Here is a 25,997-nt window from a genome sequence, read left to right on the forward strand (position 1 = left end):
TGGTATTGGCACAAGGAGAGACACACAGAACAATGGAACCGAATTGAGAGTTCTGATATAGATCCTCATATATATAGTCATATAATATTTGATAAAGCCACCAAGCCCTCTCAACCTGGAGAGAATGGCCTATTTAACAAATGGTGCCTGGAGAACTGGGTATCCATATGTAAAATAATGAAAGAGGATTACAAACTCACACCTTATACAAAAATCAACTCAAGATGTATCAAAGACCTAAGTATAAGAGGCAAGACCATAAAGACTTTGGAAAGCAATATAGGGAAGCATTTCAGGATCTTGTAATAGGAAATGGCTTCATGAACTTTACACCAAAAGCATGAGCAGCAAAAGAACAAATAGATAAATAGGACTTCCTCAAAATTAAAGCCTTCTGCTCCTCAAAGGAATTCATCAAGAAAGTGAAAAGAGAGCTTACACAGTGGCAGAAAATATTTGTTAACATAACATATATCTGATAGGAGATCTATAACCTGCATATATAAAGAACTCCTATATCTGGAAAATAAAAAGACAAACAACCCATTTAAAAAATGGGAAAAAGATTTAAAAAGACACTTCTCCAAAGAAGAAATACGAATGGTTAAAAAGCACATGAAAAAATTCTCCAAATCTCTAGCTATTAAGGAAATGCAAATCAAAACTACAATGAGATACCATCTTACTCCCATAATATGGGCAGGTATGAAAAAGACAAAAGTCTACAAATGTTGGTGAGGATGTGGAAGAATGGGAACACTCATCCACTGCTGGTGGGAATGCAGAAAGATTGAGCTATTCTGGAGGACAATTTGGTGGCTTCTCAAAAAACTAGCTATAGATGTGCCGTATGACCCAGCTATTCCACTGATGGATATATACCCAGTAGAAATGAAAACAAGGACACAAACCGATATATTCCCACCAATGTTCATAGCAGCATTGTTCACTAATGCCAAAAGTTGGAATCAACCCAAATCCCCATCAACAGATGATTGGTTAAATAAAGTGTGGTATATACATACAATGGAATACTACTTCAGCTTTAAGAACGAATACACTACAACACATATGATTACATGGATGAATCTTGAGAACCCTTTGTTGAGTGAGGCAACCCAGGCATTGAAGAACAAATACTACATGACCTCAATGATATGAAATAAGTAAACCAAGCTGCCTCAGAGAGCTAGAGACTGGATGATAGGCTTACAGAAATGGGGGGGGCAGGGGTTAGAGGAAGAATGTAAGCTGACATCTACATGGGTGAAATTTATGATAAGCTGGAGGTAAGTATTTGTACAGGGAACGGATAAAATGGGGGCATTGGGATACCTTTGGATGGGACTTTGCAGGCTTGGTGGGCCTAGGGATGAGAGGATGGGTAATATCGCCCAAGAAATTGGGGGGAGGGTGGGAGAACATACGAACACAGGAGATTGTCAGGTATTTGGTTGAGAATATAATGCTGAGGAAACTTTCAAAAATATAATAAGGAAGGTTACCTGTTTAAGATGCTTAAAAGGGATAATCTGATGCAGGACAGGCTTCTAGGGAGGGTATCAGTGCTCATTTTGCTATTGTGGGTTATGTCGTTGGATAGAGACCCATAAAATGAGAGCAAGGGTATACCCACATCCTGGGGAGGACTGATGTTCTCAAATAGAGGTAATTGTATCTCTTGAGAGAAATGGTGGCTCCCAATGTATTAGGGCAGTTGAGCCTGTCAAGCCCTCAACACTGTTGCAAGTATCTCTGAACATGGCCCTTCAAGCAATGAAGATTGACTGTCACTGTGGGCCCTGAGGGAAGGGGGAAAGAGGTATTGAGTAGAGAAATCAATGTAAATGTGTGGGCAGTAGAAGTGTTCCACAAGATTACACAAGTATGGATATGACACGTTAAATTACACCAAAAATATATAGGAGCTGATAGGTTAAAATGTAAATCGTAATGTAAAACATAAGATAACTAAAAATTTAGAAAATATTTAGTCTAAAATATAAACCATGATGTAAACCCAAATGTTACCTGATTTGAAAGCTATTGTCTCAATATCTGTACATCAGTTTCTGTAAATATAGTATGAATATATAAAAAGATTACTGCTGTGGAAAGGGGAAGGGTTTTATGTTGGATATGTGGGAGTACTGTATATTGTATATATGAATCACTGTGATCTAAAACTTTTGTGAAGATAAGCTCAATAATTAGGGGGAAAAAAAGGGACTAGACAGTGAGGAAAAGACGGAAAAGGTTGCCTTGCCAATTTGCATACAGGGCAGCACTTCTTGTAGTGATGGAAGGCAAAACATCAAAAACAAAGCTTTTTAATTTTTAAATTTTCGATACCTCAATTTATTTTTACCTTAATTTTTCTAAATTAGTATGTATTCTATATCTAGCCTTTAAACTCATCACTATATTCCATTTTAGTATTAATGGAACCTGGCAATATATTAGATTTCATTTTTGAAGAAGTTTTGGATCACAGAGAAGTTCAAGAATGGCAGGGGAGGAATACTGGTGTGGGATGTTACTGACAGGGTACACATGGTTGCATATTTTCATCATGGTTACAATTAAAAAAAACAACTGAGGGAGTGCTGAGTTCCTAGGCAGGGGAGCTCTATCACATTTCCTAAAGGAACAGCAACAACCTCCAAGTGCAATGGCAAAGACCAAAAAAGAGGGAACATCCAGCAATGAGTCCTTGATACTAATGACTATGCTTGTGAGCCTGTGCACCTGAAATAAGAACGAGGCCTAGAGCACAGAGTGCCTAAGAGTTACCTCCTGAGACCCTCCATGTTGCTCAAATGTGGCCAGTCTCAAAGCCAACCTCAGCATGTAAATGCATTGCCTTCCCCCCAGCGTGGGACATGACTCCTGGGGATTGGCCTGCCTGGTGCCAGGGATTACTACCAAGTACAAGCTGATGATGTAACTAGAAAATTACCTTGAATAAAAGGGTCAACTCGGACCAGCAGAATATCTCAGTCTACATATAATACCAGGAGTTGAAAATGCTTTTTGACCTGAATAAAAGGGGGAAATGGAAAGGACAAATGAGTTTATATGGCTATGAGTCTCCAAAAAGAGCTGGAAGGTTATGAGAGGGGTTGCCCTTATGCACACCTCAGAAGAGTCCCAGAGACAGATAAAGTAGATACAACCCAGGTATTGGTTCTTCTGAGGGCTACAGAGACCCACAATTTCTATGGTCATGGCAAATGGAGTTCAATGCCATGTAAGTTGGCCCTACTTTGGAGTTTGTGTTTCTGTGTGACGGAGTTGGACTCAGATGAGATCTTTGTTCACAAGTCTCTCCTGTTACTTTTACCAGATCTGTAGTTGGTGCTAGGGTTTAGTGTTTACCCAGGGGACCTGAATCTCTGGACTGACCATATGATAGCCAGGCCCTGAGCCTCAATAGACTTCAGCTCCTACACTCTGGTTGTTGGACTTACCCCACTCAGCTAACATGGAGTTGAAGAAGCTCAACCACCACCCCAGGGAGCCAAGAGTGCCTACAATTGAAAGCAGGAGAATTGCATCCAGCATCCATGTGGAATCTAAGCCCCCTCTCGATATAGATATGGAGTGAACACAATCATTCCAAGGTCCACAAGATGGAGGAATAGAGTATGGATTAGAGTGGACTTACTGATATTCTATTCTGGAACTACTGTGATTAGTAATAGAAGAAAATGTGACAATGTTGTGGAGAAAGTGGCCATGGTGGCTGCTGGGGTTAGGGAGTGGGAGGAAGAGATGTGATGTGGGGGCATTTTTGGGGGTGGTGCTGCAGGGTCAGTTACCAGACATTGTATGTCCTCCCATGGCCCACTGGTAGACTGTGGGAGAGTGTGTGCTATAGTGTGGACCATTGACCATGAGGTGCAGCGGTGCTCAAAGATGTATTCCCCAAGTGCAATGAATGTCTCATGATGGTAGACTAGGTTGTTGTTATGGGGGAGGAGTGGGGGGAGGGGGGAAGGGGGTATAAGGGGACCTCATATCTTTTGATTATAATATTAAAAAATAAAGACAAAAAAAGAAAGCAATGGGTTAAAGTTTCAAAATTACCTTTACATTTCCTGTGAAAATTGAAAAATATAAAAAGCATTAGTAATTTTTTGTCATTTATAAATCATTCTGACAACCCCTCCCCATCTCCCTAATTTGAATTATAATTAATTAGTCTTTAAAGGAAGATGTTCACTGGGGCCTCCCTATTCATTTTTTAAATTTTTTTCCTTATTTATTTATGTTTATTGTATTTTTTGAAGATACATAGATGACAAAAAATGTTACATTAAAAACATGAGGTTCCCATATACCCCATCTCCCACCTCCTGACCCTTCCCACATCAACATCCTCCTCCATAATTGTGGCACATTCATTGCATTTGGTGAATACATTTTGGGACACTACTGCACTGCATGGATAATAGTTTACATTGTGGTTTACACTCTCCCCCAGTACATTCAGTGCATTATGACAGGTTATATAATGTCCAGCATCTGTCCCTGCAAAATCATTTAGGACAACTCCAAGTCCTGAAAATGCCCCCATATCACATCTCTTCTTCTATCTCCCTGCCCTCAGCAATTACTGTGGTCACTTTCTCCACACTAATGCTACAGTTTCTTCCATTACTTATCTCAATAGTTCTATAGTAGAATATTGGTAATCCACTCTAATCCATAATTTATTTCTTCTATATGTTTATTGTAACACTTTGTGTCATCTATGTACCTTAATAAAAAGAAATAAAAGATAAATGACACCTAAAAATGAAAGAAAATATTTTGAAACCATATATCTGACATGAAACCATATATCTGACAATGGTTTAATATCCAGTATATATAATGAAATGTTTCAAATTAAAAGCAAAAAGATAAACAACACAATTTAGAAACTGGATAAAAGACTTGAAAATATATCTCTCCAAAGAGGATATAGAAATGGTGTGAATCATATGAAAAGATGTTCTACATAATTAGCTAGCTATCAGTCACATGAAAATCCACATTGAGATACCCTTCCACACTCATTAGAATGGATGGTATTTTATAAAGGAAATAAAATGAGTTTCGGAGAGGATATGCAGAAATAGACGCACCCTTTGTTTATGGCAATATAAAATGGTTTGTTCAGTTTGGAAATTACTTTGGTGTTTCCTCAGAAAGCTAAGTATAGACTAGCATATGACCTGGATATCCCAATGCTAGGTATATACCAAAAAGAATTATAAGAGACAGCTCAGATACTTACACACTTATGTTCATAGCAACATTATTTCCATTGGCAAAAGAGGGAAGCAATCCATGTCTGTCAATCAAGAGATACATACTAATATATATTATATACACACAATGGAATATTTTTAAGCATTTAAAAAAGAATGAAGTTCTGATATATACAATAACATAGATGAACCCAGTATATCATATTGAGTGAAATAATGTAGACCTAAAAGAGAAAATATCATAGGATCTCAGTGATATGAAGTAATTATAATTAACACAGTCATAGATAAAAAATATATATAAGATAGGTTACCAGGGAACAGGGCGGTGATAGTTAATTCATAATTAATGCTTAAAATTTATGGAGTTTCTATACATATATATCCTGCACCACTTCATATCCCAGTAGTGATTAAAATTGTATGTTCCATTCCTAGCCAGGGGAGCTCTATCACAGTCCCTAAAGGAATACCAACAATCCCCCAAGTGCAATGGCAATGACCAAAAAAGAATGAAGGTCCAACCATGAGCCCTTGACACTAATGACTATGCTTGTGAGCCTGTACACCTGAAATAAGAACAAGGCCCAGAGCAGCAGGGTGCCTAAGAGTTACCTCCTGAGAGCCTCAGTGTTGCTCAAATGTGGCCAGTCTCGAAGCCAAACTCAGCATGTAAATGTGTTGCCTTTCCCCCAGTGTGGGACATGACCTCCGGGGATGAGCCTCCCTGGCAATGAGGGATTACTACCAAGTACCAGCTGATGATGTAACTAGCAAATTACCTTAAATAAAAGGGTCAACTCGGACCAGCAGAATATCTCAGTCTACATATAATACCAGGAGTTAAAAATGCTTTTTGACCTGAATCAAGGGGGAAATGGAAAGGACAAATGAGTTTATATGGCTACAAGTCTCCAGAAAGAGCCAGGAGGTTATCAGAGGGATTGCCCTTATGCACGCCTGACCACAGTCCCAGAGACAGATAAAGTAAATACAACCCCGGGTATTGGTTCTTCTGAGAGCTACAGAGACCCACAGGTTCTATGGACATGGCAGATGGAGTTCAGTGCCTTGTCAGTTGGCCCTTCTTTGGAGTTTGTGTTTCTGTGTGACAGAGCTGGACTCAGATGTGATCTTTGTTCACAAGCCTCTCCTGTTACTTTTACCAGAACTGTAGTTGGTGCTGGGGTTTAATATATACCCAGGGGATCTGAATCTCTGGACTGACCATATGATAGCCAGGCCCTGAGCCTCAATAGACTTCAGCTCCTACACTCTGGTTGTTGGACTTACCCCACTCAGCTAACATGGAGTTGAAGAAGCTCAACCACCACACCAAGGAGCCAAGAGTGCCTACAACTGAAAGCAGGAGAATTGCATCCAGCATCCATGTGGAATCTAAGCCCCCTCTCGATATAGATATGGAGTGAACACAATCATTCCAAGGTCCACAGGATGGAGGAATAGAGTATGGATTAGAGTGGACTTACTGATATTCTATTCATGAACTATTGTGATTAGTAATCGAAGAAAATGTGGCACTGGAATGGAGAAAGTGGCCATGGTGGCTGCTGGGTGTGGGGAATGGGAGGAATAAATGAGATGTGGAGGCATTTTCATGACTTGCAGTTGTCCTGGGTGATGCTGCAGGGACAGTTACTGGACATTGTATGTCCTCCCATGGCCCACTGGATGGAACGTGGGAGAGTGTGAGCTATGATGTGGACCACTGACCATGAGATGCAGCAGTGCTCTGAGATATATTCACCAAATCCAATGAATGTCTCATGATGATGGAGGAGATTGTTGATATGGGAGAAGTGTGGGGTGAAGGGGATGGGGGGTATATGGGGACATAATATTTTTTGAATATAATATTAAAAAATAAATAAAGACAAAAAAATATGGGAAAGAGTGGGAGGGAGAATGGGTGGTGCATATGGGGACCCTCTATATTTTTACGTTATTTTTATGTAAACTAAACCTATTTGGAAGTTTTAAAATTTTAAATGAATAAATAAATAAACATCTTTTAAAAAATTGTATGTTCCCCCCTACAAATTGTGGCCATTATATTTGAGAGTGTGATAGACCATTCATCACCATAGTTACAGCTCCTTGCATTTTTTCAATAGAAGCAATACTGCCTTCCTGGTGGAGAAAAGGACCTTACATAACTCACAAAAGACCATCTTTGGCTGAGCCAGTACTACACCTTTGATAGGCAATGTCTTATGTGCTGTCAGGCTTGGCTGGGAATGGTGAGGGGTACCAAGCTCTCTCAGGTCCTTCTTTGGCTAGAAAACTCCATCTCATGCTGGATGTGAGGTAATCGAAACAATTCCACAGGTATGGTCCGATGACATGATATCACTAATTTGAAGTAGTAAATTCAGGATCATGCTTGCCATTGCCCTCAGGAAGTGACACGCTTGCTTGAGTTGGTGGAGACATCCATCAAGACTAGGGGTGCAGTGATACTCAGAGATATACTTACCAGGTGCAATGGATGTGTCACGATGAGGGGAGAGAGTGTTGCTGTGGGGGGAGTGGGGGGTGGGGGCGGTGGGGTTGAATGGGACCTCATATTTTTTGAATGTAATTTTTAAAAATAAATAAATAATTTAAATTAAAAAAAAAAAAAGAATAATCCTGATGCAAAACCAGACAAAGGCCTTGTCCTCCATGAACTGGCATCCTGAGGACATCAAATGCTCAGTGTTGATTCACAGATGGATCAATAAAGCTGAATCCATCTGGCATTATATCTATATATAATGGAAGTGATGGGAAAAGCATCCTTTTATGGATTAAAGCAGTCCATAGATTTACTACTTAGAGTAAAATAGGCTATCAATATTACATACAACACAAGGTGAAATGGTGAGAACAGAAATACTTTTAGTTGACCCAATTTTAGCAGGACAGCATTCAGCAGTCTTTTAAAACTATTTATTCAATATTCACATGTTCTGGATCTTAAATTTTAAATAATTAATGTCAAGGACATGAGTTCCAAATGTCAACCATCATAATAGCCTTGCAGGTTTTGGAATCTATTAGATATTTGATTATTAACAGGACAATTATTTCAGTGCATGTTGACTGATTCTCCATACTAGGACATTAGTGAGGGCCAGTCAGAATAATCTATACCTCTTCTTGACACAATGAACTACTGTGTTCACAATTCTCTAACCCATTGATAAAGATTGTAGTCTTTATCACTGAGATGAAGTATTGTTTCCTCTAAGATCAGAAACAAAGTGACCATATCTGTTTTTCCCTTTCAGATATTTAATCACTGACCCAGAAAGGCAACCAGAGAAAAATATTCATTTAAGTGGGGAATATCCCAAAACCATAGAATTCACACATTCTTCTATCCCCAAACATATTTCCGCTGTTGATAATACTAAAATCAGCCCTTAGATACCCAATCATTTGCCCAAATCACTTAAACATTATCCCTCTCTGACATAATTACTGATGCACACAATCTCCTTAATCTCTGAATAAATGATTTCCCATAATTTTTCATTGAATACATTCTCTACCATGAGTTTTCTGGAAATCTCTCAAGGAGCTTCAGCCTCCTAATTACAAATTCTCCATCTTAATTCACATTTTTATGGTTATCCTTAAATTCAGTTTCCTTTAGCACACCAAAGCTTAGGTTTGACTGAATGAAAGTGCACTGTGAGTACACACTTAGTATTTCACTGTTGTGGAGTTCATTCACTTAATTTAAAGAATAATTTAGGAATCAGCACAATCTCACATTGAATACAAGTATAGAATTCCTCACATGTGATTTCTCAGATTAGCTTACCGGTTAGAGAGGTAGAGGAGGACTCTCCAATTCCCTTAAATTTACCTTATGAGTTCTCTCATGTGGTATATCATATAACCATCTACTAACAGCTTTGCTAAACAAATGACATGCATATTGATTCTCTCCAGTATGAATGTCCTTAGATTATCTGAAGTAGTAGAGATGACTACAGAAATTTCTGAGCTGATTGAAAACAAAGCAACTCTTCACTCTATGAGTTCTCTGGTGTGTTTAATGGTTAAATCTATGGCTGAAGTCTCATATAGAAAACTTTTATAGTATGAGTTGTTTCATTTAAGGTCAGAAGAATATTGACTGATGCTTTCTGAAATTGTTGACATCCATAGAGATTTTCTCCTATTTGAGTAATCTTATAATGTTTGAGGCTAGAAAAACTAAGGTTTTCCCATATATATGATATTGTGATTTCTGTCTAGCATGGAAAGTTTCATGCTACTAGAGGACAGAACTACAAGTGAAAGGTTTCCCAAATAGATGGCATTCATGGGGTTTCTCTCCAGTGTGGTTTCTCTCATGTTGCTTAAGATAATATCACCTGAAGATTTTTCCACATAAATGACATTCATGGGGTTCCTTCCCAATGTGAGTTCTCTCATGTCATCTATGTTTAAAACATATGAAGTCTTTCAGACATTAGGTGAAATTCATGGAGTTTCTCTCCAGACTGAATTCTCTGATATGGTTTAATGGAAGAATGATGAAAAAAGCCCTTTGCAAAAAGATGGCATTCACAGAGTTTCTCTCCAATGATGTGTTCTCTCATGATGCAAATAATACATTTAAAGGAATTCCTTTGAGTGTGAGATCTCTGCTGTGGGGAATTAAATGAGAGACTGTAAAACATTTTGCATATACATGAAAGTCTTCATTTCCCTATATATGAATGCTTGTTTTATTCTCTAGTGATAGTCTCCAATTAAAATCTTTCCCATGTTAGTTTTATATACACATCATTCTCCTCCACACATGGAGATTTTCTCTATTATAGCAATTTAATTGCAGAACTATCTGATGAATTTTGAATTTCATGGTAACTCAAAGATTATATATGTGAAACATGTTTATGCAATTCATTTTTCATATAAACTCAGATTAGCATTTTGTATTTAGTTTAATTTTTCCCTAAATATAAACTATCACAGATTTTTGATGGATTAGCATTTAATCTCAATATTAATTACAGTTTCCTGACTTGTCTGATTTCCTAATTCATTTCATACATGGGTATCTATTTGCAATACTAGGGTTCACAGATAAAGTTTACCAGTGACATAATTTCAGAAGTGACTTTCCAACAAATTGATGGATTACATATCATTTCTATCATTTCCCATGATTTAAAGGCACTTTACCTGCCTGTAGCATTTGGAGAAACAGAATAAATTGTTAGAGTAGCATTAAGGAGATGACAATATTGGAACATTCCAAGTATCTCTGTTCGTGTGTTTTCAACCTTCACAATTAGCAGGAAAAGAATATCAAATTAATGAATACTCTGGGCACAAGAAAATATTTTAGGACATTGCAATCAGAAAAGATTTTCAGACATGGAACATGAGAAAAAAAAGAAGTTGTAGTGTCAGGGGGTTAAAAAAAACAACAACAAAAAACCCAAACAGTATGAAAATCATTATGTGAAAATCAAATAACAATAGCAAATGAATATCCCTGTACTAAAGTGAAAGACACTCGAATACAGCTTGAGAAGTGTATGGAATAGTAAACACATGTGACTTAAATTTACCCAATACCCTATGCCACATTTCAGAAATCATAACTCACTTGAAATGAAAGCTGTTTGCTACAGTCAGCTTTTGATGTAGCATACATACCACTGAAACTGTTTAAAATAAAGTTTTTCTTCTTAAAAGATAAAGTAAATCTGAAGATATAATAACTCACTTAAAGAATTCTGAAGTTAATATTTTCAAACCCCTACTCGCTATATCACAAGACCCTTCTTCTAATGATGCACAGGTCCTCAGAGCTCATCAGGATTCAGGAATTGAGGAAATCCTATTCCTTCTCTCCATACTTCTCCTTGTTAAAACTGGGAAAACATATCTGATTTGCAGACTTGATATCCAGTTTATATTTTAAAAATCTTGATTTTGAGTTGTGATAGTAACAGGAATGATCATAGTGTACATGTCAGGTTACCAACAAATAAGGTAAGCAATGAAAGTCCATAATGTGACAATACCTTGAAATCACCTCATTGATAATTTTTCAACAGAAAGATGTAACTTTTGAGCTTTTGCCCATTTATTTCATAGAGGTCCACTGGTTGTTGTTACCAGTGCACAAGTTAAAAGAGAGACTGTAGAATCCTCTATATTATAAATGAGGAGAAATCTATATTTCTACAGTGATTTAATATTGTATTAAAAATATCTAATAAACATAAATTCCGCCAGAACAATTTAAATTCTATATGTAAAGGGATATATGCAATGTTTTTACTATGGTATTCTGAAGCCTCATCATAGTGCTTGGAGCAGAATACTTATTTCAGCATAGTCAATCATTTATTTATTCAAAGATTATTCATTGAGTTCTAAACTCAGCCCTGAGTGTTGGAAATTGATATTCAAAACAGACACTGTGTTATAGTCAATAAGACTAAATTCTACTGGGGTGAAGTAAACATACACAAAAATAAAAAACAGATTTCATTTAGGTAATTGTCTGTTTCATAAAATGATATAAATCTATTAAAATTACAATATATAAAATATAATAGAAGAAAAAATACAGATTATATAATGTGGAGAAACTGATATAGATATTTGAATAAATAAATGGAAGATGATATAAATATATTGGTAGATAATAAATATGTGGGTTAGATAGATGGTAAATAGATAGATGCAGTTGGTAGATAAAATCTGAATCTCACCCACTGAGGCCAGCCAGCTGATATTCTCCAGCATCATTACTCTGAACAGCTTTCTCTGGGCTGTGTCTAGCAGGTCCCATTCTTCCTGGGTGAAGTCAACAGCCGCATGTTTAAAGGTCACTAACCCCTAAAACATCATAGAAATTTGAGTTCACACGGGCCTATCCATACCTATGTCCTGTGGGGTATATAAGAACCTCATATTTTTTATGTGTGATCTATGTACCTTTAAAAAAAATTCCTCTTCCAGAAAAAATTAATAAAAAACTAAATTAAATTTATCAAAAAGAAGCAGAGACAATGCATATAAAATTAAAAATGTGTATTGGATTCCAGTAACATCATTACCAATGCTGAACTGCCATCTGCCTTCAGGTACACTCAAAGACACATACATAATCTGAATAGACAATATCCCATTGTAAAATAAAATCACTTGACATGTAGTGGGATATACACCTGGAAATTTCCCAATAAACTTGCAATTATTTTTTCTTGCTGCTGTTTAAAAAGTTTTCCCTTGAGCATTCATAAATAAAACAATCTTTCCCAACAATTTTCAGTAAATCTACAGACATCATAAGTCAACCAATAGCCATGATCTATCATTTAAAATATGAGTGAGGTTAGATTATTCAACTATATATATAAACTCATTTCCCTTTCATTTATAAAATCACTTAAGAATATGTTATGCATATTTTTATGAAGTGGTTTGAATTTAAAATCATTTCACAAGTCTTCTGTTCTTTAAAATGGAAGGGAACTGCAGCAATTTGATATAGTTATGAATTCCAAAACTAGATATTGGATTATGTTTGTAATGCAGTTTTTACCTCAGCATGATTGAGTTATGATTAGGGCTTTGATTGGGCCACATCATTAGGGCATTGAGTCTCCACCCCTTGGTGGGTGGAGGCTCACAGATAAATGCATACAAAGGACAGAGTTGGGGGATCTTAATGTTGAAGTTTTGATGTTGGAGTTTGATGCTGAAGCTGGTGCCCTGGGAAGTAAGCACACAGAGGAAAGAGAAGCAAACCCCAGGAAGAAAGGAACTTTGCACCCAAAGAGAAGAAAGACCCTGGAAAGGAAGAACCCAGGAAGCCTGAACCCTCACAGACATTGGCAGTCATCTTGCTCCAACACATGAAAATAGACTTCAGTAGGGGAAGTAACTTATGCTTTATGGCCTGGTATCTCTAAGTTCCTACCCCAAATAAATACCCTTTATAAAAACCAACTGATTTCTGGTATTTTGCATCAGCAATTCTTTGGCTGACTAAAACAGGAACTTTGAATCAATACCCAGAATTCTGAAGAACAGGTTTTGTACAGAACTCAAGATCAGGAAGGACTGCTTCCATCAGCCCTAAATATCTCATATATTCATTATAATGTGTAAGTACAGATCATTCAGCATTACAAACCAGGGAGTCCTGAGACCATTTAACTGAAACATGGCTAAATACTGATCATTCCTGTTTAGAAGACTTCCTATTTCAACATTTTATGCAGCCCCAAAATATCAGTTTTTATTGTCTCTCTTGTATCTTCATCTCATCTGTTTCTTAAAAATAAAAATATCCCATTTAGTGCTTCAGTTCTCTCCAAATCTTCAACAATTTTCACAAAAGATAATCTTATTCCACCTATTTTAGAGTTCCATCACCTCAATTCACCACAAGCCTACTCAATCTCAGGTACTAACATGATTCATGAATACATTTTCTCCAATTAGGCCATTGGTTTGGGTGAGAAAAAGTAAACATTTCTGATATTTTCAGAGAATACAGTCTTTATGGAAGCTGAAACCAACTCTTTTAATAGTTGAAAGGAGATTACTTATTGATCAGTCCCTAAATTACCATAATTATTCAATAGTCTTGTATAAACTTAATCTCAGAGACTTGAATAGACCCTGAATGCAGCTGAAATATCCACATGATAGGAGAAATTTTCCCATCTGCTGGCAGAAGAGGTGCAATTTCAGGTAAGGAAGAATCCCTTGCTCACCTGTGATTGAACTGTCAATACCTTAGCTAGCATCTATCTTCCCATGGATTTTTACTCACAACAAAACAGAAGGTGAGCAAAACTGAAAATGGAAAAAGAAGCTTTAAGATTCAATTCTTGATCAGAAATGTCAGGCCCACCTGTCAAAAAGATCAGAACTTTTACCTGGAAGAAACCCAGCCCAATCAACAATAGGAACATGAAGGGCACTCCTAGAGAAATGAGGGGCAGAATCCCTTTTCTAGGAGTCAAAAGGCTTGAGGTTTTTTTTTCTTTTCTGGCTATTAAAGATGAACTGAATGCACAGCATCATGATTATACTAAGACCCATTGACTATACACTTTGGATAGATTGTATACTATGTGAATATATCTCAATAAAACAGATTTAAAATAAATAAGAAAAGAAATAAGCAAGAATAGCAGGAAATAGCAGCTATGTGCCACACAGAAAGTATAGAGAGATTGAGAAGTGATAAATTTTTTGTTGTTTGTTGTTTATTATTATTGTAATAACGAAAAAGCTCTAGTAATGATTGAATTGATGAATCCACAACCATGTGATTATACCAAATATCATGATGTACACTATGGATGGATTGTATGCTTTATTAATAGTTATCAATAAATTGATTAGTTAAAAATGATAAGAACATGAATATCCAAGAACTGTATTTATTAATTACCTCATGATGTTCAGAGAATATCACCTCCATCTCAGATTCCAAAACATAGGAATCCCAGACAAAAATCACATCTGGAGTTAGGTCTTCACCACTAGAGAAAGCAGACTGGAATTTCTGAGTTATATTTATTCTTGGTGTTTGCATTATCATTGGTTCTCTCACTTTCATCTCTGTCTCTAGACCCTCACTTCCTTCTTGCCCTACCTTGAACATGATCTTCAGGATACACTGTCCTAAATCATCTTAGTTCTTCCATAAATGATGTATAACCATGCAACCCTCTGAACACTGAGTTCAACATCTCACCTCAATGTATCTGGAACTCAACCATGAAACTTAAGAATGAATATTATTACTGGGTGATTTAATTAAAGGTTTTGATCAATTGGTAGGAATGAATGGCTCCTTTTGGGAAAATGAGGCAAATTTAGTCATGAAAATCCCCTGCATCAAAAAAGAAGTATAATGGGTCATAATGTCACTGTCATGTCCCACAATGCTCATGGATTAGGAAGTTCAGAAAGTATAGAATGAAGATATTTGAGAGAAGATATACTTGAATTATTTGAAGTGGTATTTGAAATCTTGTTCTGTATGATATAATGTCCTTCATTCTTACAGAATATTCTTTAAGATTGAATTTATTTATTTCTCCCCCCTTGTTGTTTGTGCTTGCTGTCTCTTCTCTGTCCATTTGTTGTAAGCTCTCTGTGTCTGCTGGTCTTCTCTTTAGGAGGCACTGGGAATGGAACCCAAAACCTCCAATGTGGGAGAGAGGCTCTCATTTACTTGAGTCACTTCTACTCCCTGCCTTGTTGTGTCTCTCATTGTGTTTCTTCTTTGTGTTTCTTTATTGCATCATCTTGTATCAGCTTGCCATGCCAGCCCTTCACATCAGCCCCTCAGGCCAGCTTGCTGTCTTGCTTGTCTTCTCTAGGAGGCACCGGGCACTGAACCCAAGACCACCCATGTGGTAGGTGGTTGCCCAAATGCTTGAGCCACATCCATTTCCCCATTATTTCTCATTTTAATAAAATTATGGAAGTGTATCATTCATAAGTGAACATACATAAAAAATATGTATATAATAAAGTTGTGAACTTACAAAATGAACAGGCATAACATGATACAGACCCCATACATTACTCACCACAAATACCTTGCATTGTTGTAAAACATTTGTAAAAAATTATGAAAAAACATCATCGAAGAATTACTAACTGTAGCCCATATCTTACATTGGCATATTTTCCCAACCCACACTCATTTTCTATTCATAAACCAAAAAATTTATCTAAAGTATATAATCAGTGGCATTTGGTATAATCACTGATTTGTGTGCTCATCACTTCAATCCACACTTGAGCATTCACCCTACTCAAAAGACAACAAAAAAGCCACTATCATACCCATATGTTAGCACTACTAATTACAATTCCTATATTGTGTTTTTACCATTTCTATTCATTTCCAAACCATCATAAACAGCTTTTTACCAATTTGTGCAGATTAAGCATTAGCCTCCCATTCTTTAAACACGTTATTTTCGCTGGTGACTTGTATTCTAGCTATTAAGTCCATGAGTTTACTCATTATATTTAGTTCATGATAATGAAGTGATATAATATTTGTTCATTTGTGTCTGGCTTGCTTCATTTAATATAATGTCCTCTAGATTCATCCTCATCCCCATATGCTTCATGACTGGATATTTTCTTACAGCTGAACAATATTCTATCTTGTGTATATAGCACAGATATTTTATCTAGTCATCAATTGATGGACAACTGGGTTGTTTCCATCTTTTGGCAATTGTAAATAATGTCACTATATATTTGTTGGAAAATATATGGAGGCTGAACAACACACTCTTAAACAATGAGTGCATCATGATATTCTTTTAAATAACCAATGGATAAAGAGGAAAATCAGAAGAAACATTAGGAAATATTTTGATTTGAATAAAATTGAAATTACAATATAACACACCTCATAGAACACAACTAAGGCAGTGCTGAGAGGAAAATTTATATTCCATAAAGAGATGACTTCACAGGTGAATTCTACCAAACATTCAGAGGATAATTAATAGCATTCCTGGTTAAACAATTCCAGAAAGTGGAAGAGGAGGGAAAGTTACCATCATAATTTATGACACCAACACCACCTCCCAAGCCAGAAAATAATACTACAAGAAAATTACAGAAAAATATCTCAAATGAGCATAGATGCAAAAAAAATCTAAACAAAATACTTGCAAATTAAATGCAACAGAATAAAAACAATTTCATATCACAATCAGGTGGGAATTAAGATAATCAATTAATATAATACAGCACTTTAACAATCAAAGAAAAAAAACATATAATCACCTAATTTGATGCACAACAGGCATTTGACAAAATCCAGCATCTTTTTCTTGGTAAAAAAAAAAAAAAAACTCTTGAAAAGATAGAAAGAAAGTTCCTCAACATAAAAAGGTCTTATTTGAAATTCCCACAGCTAATATCATACTCATTAGGAAGAGGTTGGAAGTTTTCCAAGATCAGGACCAAGACAATGATACCACTGTCACTTTTTTATTCAACATTTTGCTAGATATTCTAGTAAAGAAATTAGGCAATAAAAAGAAATGAAAGGCATCCACATTGGAAAAGTGGAAGTAAGACTCTCGTTATTAACAGATGACATGATTCTCTAACTAGAAAATCCAGAAATATCTAAAACAAAGTTACTTGAGCTAATGAATGAGCTCAGCAAAGTGGCAGGCTATAAGATCAATATGCAAAAATCAGTAACACTTCAATACATTAGTAACAAGCACACTGAGGTGAAAATCAAGAAAAAAAGTCCATTTATAATAGCAACAAATGACTTCCATACCTAAGAATTAATTTAACCACAAATATAAAGGATCTGTGTTCAGAAAACTACAGAAAACTACAAAAAAATATGGAAGACATAAACAAATGGTAGGACAGTCCATGTTCATAGATTGGAAGACTAAACATAAAGATGTCAGCTCTACCCAAGTTGATTTATAGATTCAATTAAATACCAATCAAAATTCCACCAGCCTATTTTACAGACATAGAAAATCAACTACCAAACTTATTTGAAAGGGAAAGGGGTCCTGAATAGCCAAAAACATTCTAATAAAGAAGACCTATTCCATAGGATGAAGGAATAAAGTATGGATTAGACTGGACTTAATGGTACTCTACTATAGAATGATTGTGACTCTAGCAATGGAAGAAATTGTATCATTGATATGGGGGCAGTGGCCATGGTAGTTGCTGAGGGCAGGGAGAGAGAAGAAGAGGTGTGATGTGGGGGCATTTTGGGGACTTGTATTTGTCCAAATTATATTGTAGGGACTAATGCTGAACATTATATATCCTGCCATAACCCACTGAATGAACAGGGGAAGAGTGCAAACTACAATGTAAACTACAATCCATGCAATGCAGCAGTACTCCAAAATATATTCACCAAAAGCAAAGAATGTGCCAGAATGATGAAAGAGGTTGTTGATATGGGAGGAGTCAGGAGGTGAGGAGTGGGGTATATGGGAACCTCTAATATTTTTAATGTAACATTTTTGTGATCTCTGTACCTTTAAAAAAAGACAATTACAAAATAAATAAAATTTTTAAAAGACCTATATTTCATTATTTATGCTAGTGAAAGAATGTGTGTACTATAAATTCTCCTCTAAAATAACCTTAAAATTTACATACTATTCATGGACAAATAATAAGAAGTTGCTAAAAACAGAATTAGGATTAATTTAGCAATTTGTAAGTGAAGTTCAGTAAGAAAATTGTATTCAGAATGCTTGGAAAATAACATATTTTTAAAAAAATTAATCCTCACAGTAACCCTGCTGATAAAGGTTAATTTACCCATATAACAATGGTCCTAAAAAGAGGTTCAGAGAGCTACAGTAAGTAGCTTGAGTTACATGTCACACCATGTATTAGCTGAACATCACCTCTCATTTCAATAACCAGATCACCCTGTTGTCAAAACTTTCTCTTGATGTAATTTGTTACCACAATTACACCCCATACCCAGATTCTCCTGTCACAAGGAAATCTCCATTGCATTGAACTTACTTCCCAAATAATAAATTCCACCTTATGTAGTGTTCACGGTCCGATGTAATCCAAGCACACTTATTGCAGCAAATGCTTCCTGAGAACGTTTCTATTGCTGCTGTATTTGCTCCATCTGTCAGTAAATATATTACTATTTACCACATCTGCCTCATAGGAGGAAACTCTAATTATGTCCCATTTTTACTGCATCTGACACAGTACATTATTAAGTTCTTGCTTTATGTCTAAAAGGAAAATCATTACTCCTGGTACTTTCAAAAATGTGTGGGAAACAGACTATATCCGGATAAGACTCTTTCTTCCAAAAATCCATAATCACCTCAAATCCTCTAGTTTTGAATATCAGATATTCTCACATTTCACATCACTTTACTAGGTGAAATTAACCTCCCTATAACCAGTCGAATGATGTAATTTGAGAAATCACCTCGATTTTTCACCATAATCTGTACAATTATTCTTGCATTTATACTCATTAGTTACTCCTTCCCTCTCATTGAAGGGTCTTGTAACCAGATTAAGTTGAATATCTCCAATTGAATTCCTGTTTTTCCTCTTTCTTTTTGAAATTCACCTCATCATTTCACCTCAGTTTCTCTTCTGAGCCAAAATGCTTCTTGTGCCTGATCTCCTTTTCCTCCTTTCAGAATAAATCTATATAGCTCTTTACCCTTTCCTCACACAGCATTAAGTGATGACCTAAGAACATCAATGACTTCCCCTTAAATAAGTCATGCTGCCATTTCCAGTGTGCTACCCATGAATAAATCCAATGTGTGATCACGTAGTTGTGGATTCATCATGTTAATCATTATTAGGGCATTTACCTCATCTCAGTAATAATAAAAAACAAACAAGAAAATTCTTGACCTGTCAATCTCTCTATATAAGTTGTTTATTACAATTTTTAAAACAAATCCAGTATATGTGACTCAGTTTCTAACTTGAAACTAAAGAAGAATTGGACTTCTGGGGAACTTCCTTTTCCACAGACTTCTTTGGCCTCAAAGTCCGCAGAGTGTATTAACCTACTACAGTCACTCTTCTGCATGGTACTCCTCAAACAATATTATTCAAACATCTCAAGGCTCAATAGTAGCCACCTTTCTCTCACACTTCTTTACACTGTCATTACAATCTCACACATGTATTCAATTGCTTCAATTGATTCCATTGTTGGTTCTAATATGACTGTGTACATCTCCATTTTCATAGACAGAAGCACAGAAAAACTAATATACCTTAAGATATTACCATCACCACCCCAGAAATATAAAAAGACCTCCTTTCCTAGAGCTTAACCTTTGACTAACCTAGACATCAATCAAGATAAATATAATCAAAGTATACCATTTTAACAAAATATTTTCTTCAAATTCAGTAAATTTCATTTAGGATTCCAAGGATTGAATAAGAAATCATCCCTCAGAAACACACAAATTCATTTAATTGTTCATTTGTCTTTTTTTCCCCACTGTTCCAATTGCATAAAACTCTTCCCTGGATGATAAAGTTAGGATAGTTTCTCTTTAAAAGTTAATAAATTATGAATTTAGAGATATTGTATTTCCACAATAACTTAAATTGACTTCAGATGACATGAGTCCAACTGCCTGCAGTCAAATTAAATAATACCTTCTAAATAAAAAGAATAACACAAAATAAATTAGGAATCTCCTATGTGGTTAAAATTCTCTCCCTTCCTCATTAGAACACAAACAGACTAAGAAGGCAAATAATCGAAAGTCTTAACAAGGTTGATTTCACCACACTCTGTAGTTTAGTTTCCTTCTTTCCAGGGAAAGCACCATTTTGATGGTGAAATCTCTTTATATGCAGTTGATAATATCATCAGTCCTATAATTCAAAAGACACTCTTTGATTAACTCAGGTGTTAGTCAAGATAATCAAGGCAGGCCTTTGTCACTCACTTCCTTCTAAAAGTCTCAAAATCAATCTCCTGCCTTTTCAAATAGACATTTAGAGCACCAATAGCAAGAAGATTCTTACTAATCTGTCTATCTAAAAAGAGCTGTAATTACCAATATTTTCTCAGTCAGTCATGTGACTACAAGTAGAAGCATTTATGCTGAAAGAAATTTTGCTAGAAAAAGGTTTAATTGTCATAGTATGTGTATATTTTACTATCAAGCAAGGGAAAGACCATCTAGTATATGTCTCATTATGTCAGATTTAGCTTCCAATTTCAAAATATTAGGGGTTCCCTAAATCAATGATTAAGTTTCACTGCTGGGTTTTCTATGAATAACATGGACTTTAAAGAACTTTTAAAATTAAAATTATAAAATTGTTGATGTATCTTGAGGAATTGAAGAATAAATAACTTCTGTAGTGAGATCAAGCAATGTGTTTCCATTTTATGTACAAGTATTTATATCTAAACACATATTAAATGATTTTCTTTTTAAATTCACTCAGGGAATTTAAAAAGTTTTCTACTATTTTAGTAGCAAGCATTTTTTAAATAATGAATTACTCAATTTTCATAATTTTCTTATAGCCCTGTGATTTCCCCATCTAAGCCTTTTAACATCCTTAAAATGAGAGTAATTAATAATCCAGTCATCAAATTTCAGTAAGTAAAGGAAAAAACTCTTCAAGCTATGGAAATATATTTTCTAAATTATGATTAAAACAAATTAAGTGGGAAGATGGAGATGGACTAACAGACAAAGCTGAATGCTTTACAAAACCAATGAGAAATAGCCAAAATCTGTTTGAGGGAACTGGTTTGGGGGTCAGCAGACTAGGACACTATAACACAACTCCTAGGAGGGTGAGGAACAGAGAGATGAAGAAGACAAAATGACAAATGAGCTACAAAGGCCCTGTGGTGGTTAGGAAGGGCTCCCCTACTCTACTCGATGATATTAAGCTGGGGTAAAACATCTGGATAACTGCAGTCAACTGAGAGGGGAACAAACATTTTCTTACGTGTCAGCTCTTTCAAGGAAAAGGGGAGTTGAGCCAGGGTGCTTTTCTTTAGTGAATCCCAGCCAGCAGAGACTACTTTCAAGCTCCAATCTGAAGACTCAAACAGGAGCACAGGAAAGCTGAGACTGAAACACCTGTGTGGTAATGTATGCTGACTAGAACTATCTGCTGTCCAGTCTGGAAACTGCATTAAAAAAACCTGTTCACACTCTCTGTATCCAACCCCTGGGAGAAAATCTGCACCCCACTAGTGAGTCCCTGGCTCAATTTTGGAAACTTAAGCTTGGCAATTTTAAAGACAGTAAATTCAATCAAATATCAAAGAAGAGCTCTGAAAAAAATAGGCAAGAGAGAGAAATTGGCCATCAGAGTAAATTCACCAACATATTAAGATGCCTAGACATCAGCAAAAAGTTAAAACCATATTGGAAACAAGAAGAGATGGCTTACTCAAAAGAACAAATATCCTGAAGAGATAAATTTTTTTAAGACAATTAATCCATGATAATAACTAAAATCTCCTAAATTCAAAGAATTTATAGAAAATATGACTAGGGGAAGATGTGGCTCAAGCAATTCAAGCAATTGGTCCCCATCTCCAATATTGGAGGTCCTGGGTTCAGTTTCTAGTGCCTCCTAAAAAGGATAAGCATATGCCACAACAAGCAGATACTGCAGCCAACAGATGCTGCATCTGTCACAATTAGCAGACATTGCAATGAGATGCTGCAACCAACAGATGCTGCAACCAACAGATGCTGCAGCCAGCAGATGCTGCAACCAGCAGACAATGCAACCACTGCAATAAGCAAACACTGCAACCAGCAGATGATGCAAACTAGCAGATGATGTAACCAACAGAGAGTAGAAATGGCTCAAGTGGTTTGGCACTTGCCTCCCACATGGGAGTTCCTGGGTTCAGTTCTGATATCTCCTAAATAAGATGAACAGACAAAAATCATACAGATGAAGGAGCCATCTTGGGGGAAGGAATAAAAATAAACAACAAAAATAACTAAAGAAATAAGGATGATAGATGGACATTTGGAGAATATATATGACAATTTGAAAGACTGCAAAAAAAACAGACCTTATGGGAATGAAAGACATGATGGGTGACATTAAAAATACATTAGAGGCACATAAGAGCAGATCTGAATTGCTTGAAGACAGTATTAATGATTTCAAAGACAGAACATCTGAACTGGAAAAGGCAGAAGAGAAAGAGAAGGGAATGGAAAAATATGCAACATAGTCTTAGGGAATTGAATGACAATAAGAAACACAAAACATTCACATTATTTGGGTTCCAGAAGGAGAAGAAAATGGAAAAGGGGTAGAAAGAATATTTGAAGAAAAAATGAATGAAAACTTCCCAATCTTTATGAAGACATAAATATCAATATCCAAGAAGGACAACGCACACTAAAAGAATAAATCTGAATAGATCTACCTTGAGACATCTACTATTCAGAATAACAAATATCAGAGATAAAAAGAGGATTCTGAAAACAGCAAGAGAAAAGCAAACCATTATGTACAATAGAACCTCAATAAGATTAAGTGCCATCCTCACATCAGAATTCATGGAGGAGAGAAGAAAGTTGTGTGATTTACTTAACATACTAAAAAAGAATAGCCACCAGCCAAGAATTCTATATCTGGCAAAGCTCTTCCTCCAAATGAGGGTAAGTTCAAAGACAAACAAACAAAAAACACACAGACAAACAAAAATCGATAAGATATGTTACCAAGCCTAGATTTACAAGAGATACTAAAAGATGTGCTGCAGCCTGAAAGGAAATAACAAGAGCAAGAGATATAGAGAAGTTTAGAAATGAAGATTAATAGGGTAAACTACAGGTAAGAAGACAGACAAGAGAACAGTATGACAGCAAAGAACTGAAGGACAAAATGGATGAGGTAAGTACCACCTTTACAGTAATAACATTGAATGGTAATAGATTGAACTCACCAATCAAAAGACATAAATTAATAGAAGGATAAAAAATATGGGGTCATCTATCTGTTGTCTATAAGAGATATTTAGCATCTCTTGTAAAGCAAGTCTTTTGATAGCTTAAGCAAACACAGTTGGCATTATGGCCTACTCCAATGTAGAGACAAAATGTATTATATAACAAACTTATAGCTCAGATCTATTAACTGAAGGTCAGAGAGGAATTTATGCATTGATTAGTTTTAAACACTGTACCTATATGCCTTATGAATATAATACTATATCTTCTAGATCATATGAAGAGGGGTACTGAACATGTCAAAATTCCTGGTGGAATTAATTTATTTTCTAAGTGGTTAATTAAGGTGCCTATAAGATAAAGGAGTGGCTATCTTAAGGGCTGTGCTTACTTTACTTGCCATATTCTTACCTTGAAGTTGCCTTTATTGTCTTGATGAGTTCATGTCTAAGCAAGTGCCTCTCCTCAGCCCTCCCTTAGTTGTCCTAGGCATGACCATCACTGTGGGAACTGGGGTTGGCAATTTATACCAAACCCAGAATATCTACCACAATCTCCCCCTAAAGTTCATCAGTAGCATAAAAGAACTCAAGGAAGATTGCTGTTTCCCATCAACTTTAGGAGCATGCAACCTCTGAAGGGCCCTGGCATTTCTTACTCTCACGGAAGAAAAAAGCATGACTGGACTTTTTTTTTGGCCTGCTTACAATCACCTTTATCCTTTTAGTAGGACAAAGTATCCTTTTTAAATTTGTTTTTTAATTCTTTTTTTATGATACAAAGATCACAAAAAGCGTTACATTAAAAAATATGAGGTTCCCATATACCGCACACCCATTCCCCCACTCCCCTCACATCAACAACCTCTTTCATCATTGGGGCACATTCATTGCATTGCACTGCATGGATTATAGTTTACATTGCAGTTTATAATGTCCCATAGTACATTCACTGGGTTAAGGCAGGATATATAATGTCTTGCATCTGTCCCTGCAGTATCATTTAGGACAACTCCAAGTCCCCAAAATGTCCCCACATCACATCTCTTCTTCCCTCTCCCTGTCCTCAGCAATTACCATGACCACTGTCTCCACATCTACAATACCATTTCTTCCATTGCTACAGTCATAATTATTCTACAGTAGAATACCAGTAAGTCCACTTTAATCCATATTTTATTCCCCCATCCTGTGGACCCTAGGAGGGTGATGTCCATTCCACCTCTAAATCAAGAGGGGCTTAGATTCCATATGGCTGATGAATGCTATTCTCCTGCTTGCAGTTGTAGGCACTCTTGGTTCCCTGGTGTACTGATTGACCATCTTCACCTTCCTGTTATCTGACCTGGGTAAGTCCAACAAACTGGAGATTAGAAGATGCAATTCTGCTGAGGCTCAGGTCCTAGCTGGCATATAGCCAGTCCAGAGATTCAAGTCTCCTGTGTATATACCAACCCCAGTGCCAAACATAGGTTCAGTGAAAGTGACAGAAGAGGCATGTGTAGAAAGGTCACATCTGAGTCCAACTCCATCACACTCAGGAGCACAAATTCTAAAGTAGGGCCCACTAACAAAGCACTGAACTCCACAGCCATTTGCCATGACCGTAGAACCTGTGTGTCTCCACAGCTCTTAGGAGCACCAGTACTTGGGGTTGTATCTTCTTTGGCTGTCTCTGGGATCCTGCTGAGATAAGCATGACCCCTTTCATGACCTCCTGACACCGTGTATCTTAAATTCTGTTTATTTCTTCCAGAATCAGCACCCTCCAGAACAAGGTATTAATCATGTGGGGATTTCACTCAGGTCCAACCACAATGCCAAACCCATTTTCCCTCAAACTCAGTAGAATAGCCAAAGGGTTTTACACTCTGTCATGCAGAGCCCATGCCACCTAACCAGCAGGAAACAGCTACAGAAGAATGACCACTGCCCTTCAGGTCCCCCTTAAGAATATAGGTGTAAGCACTCTGATGGGGTAGTTGAGACAGGTTTGTATTAAAAAAAAATAGGGAAGATGATTCATAGCTCTCCCAAGAAGAGACCATGGCAATGAGATCCCATCCAAAAAACCCTGAGGGGAAAACTGCTACTAAAAACAAATCTAGGAAGACCCCACAGAGAACTTGGCCATGAGGGCCCATTTGGAATTCTTTCCAGGTCATAGAGAAGCTGTGGATAATTCCAAACAGAGCTAATAAGTGGGGCAACCAATCAGAAGAGCAAAC

This window comes from Dasypus novemcinctus, chromosome 14 (genome assembly GCF_030445035.2).
Source record: "Dasypus novemcinctus isolate mDasNov1 chromosome 14, mDasNov1.1.hap2, whole genome shotgun sequence".
Lineage (NCBI taxonomy): Eukaryota > Metazoa > Chordata > Mammalia > Cingulata > Dasypodidae > Dasypus > Dasypus novemcinctus.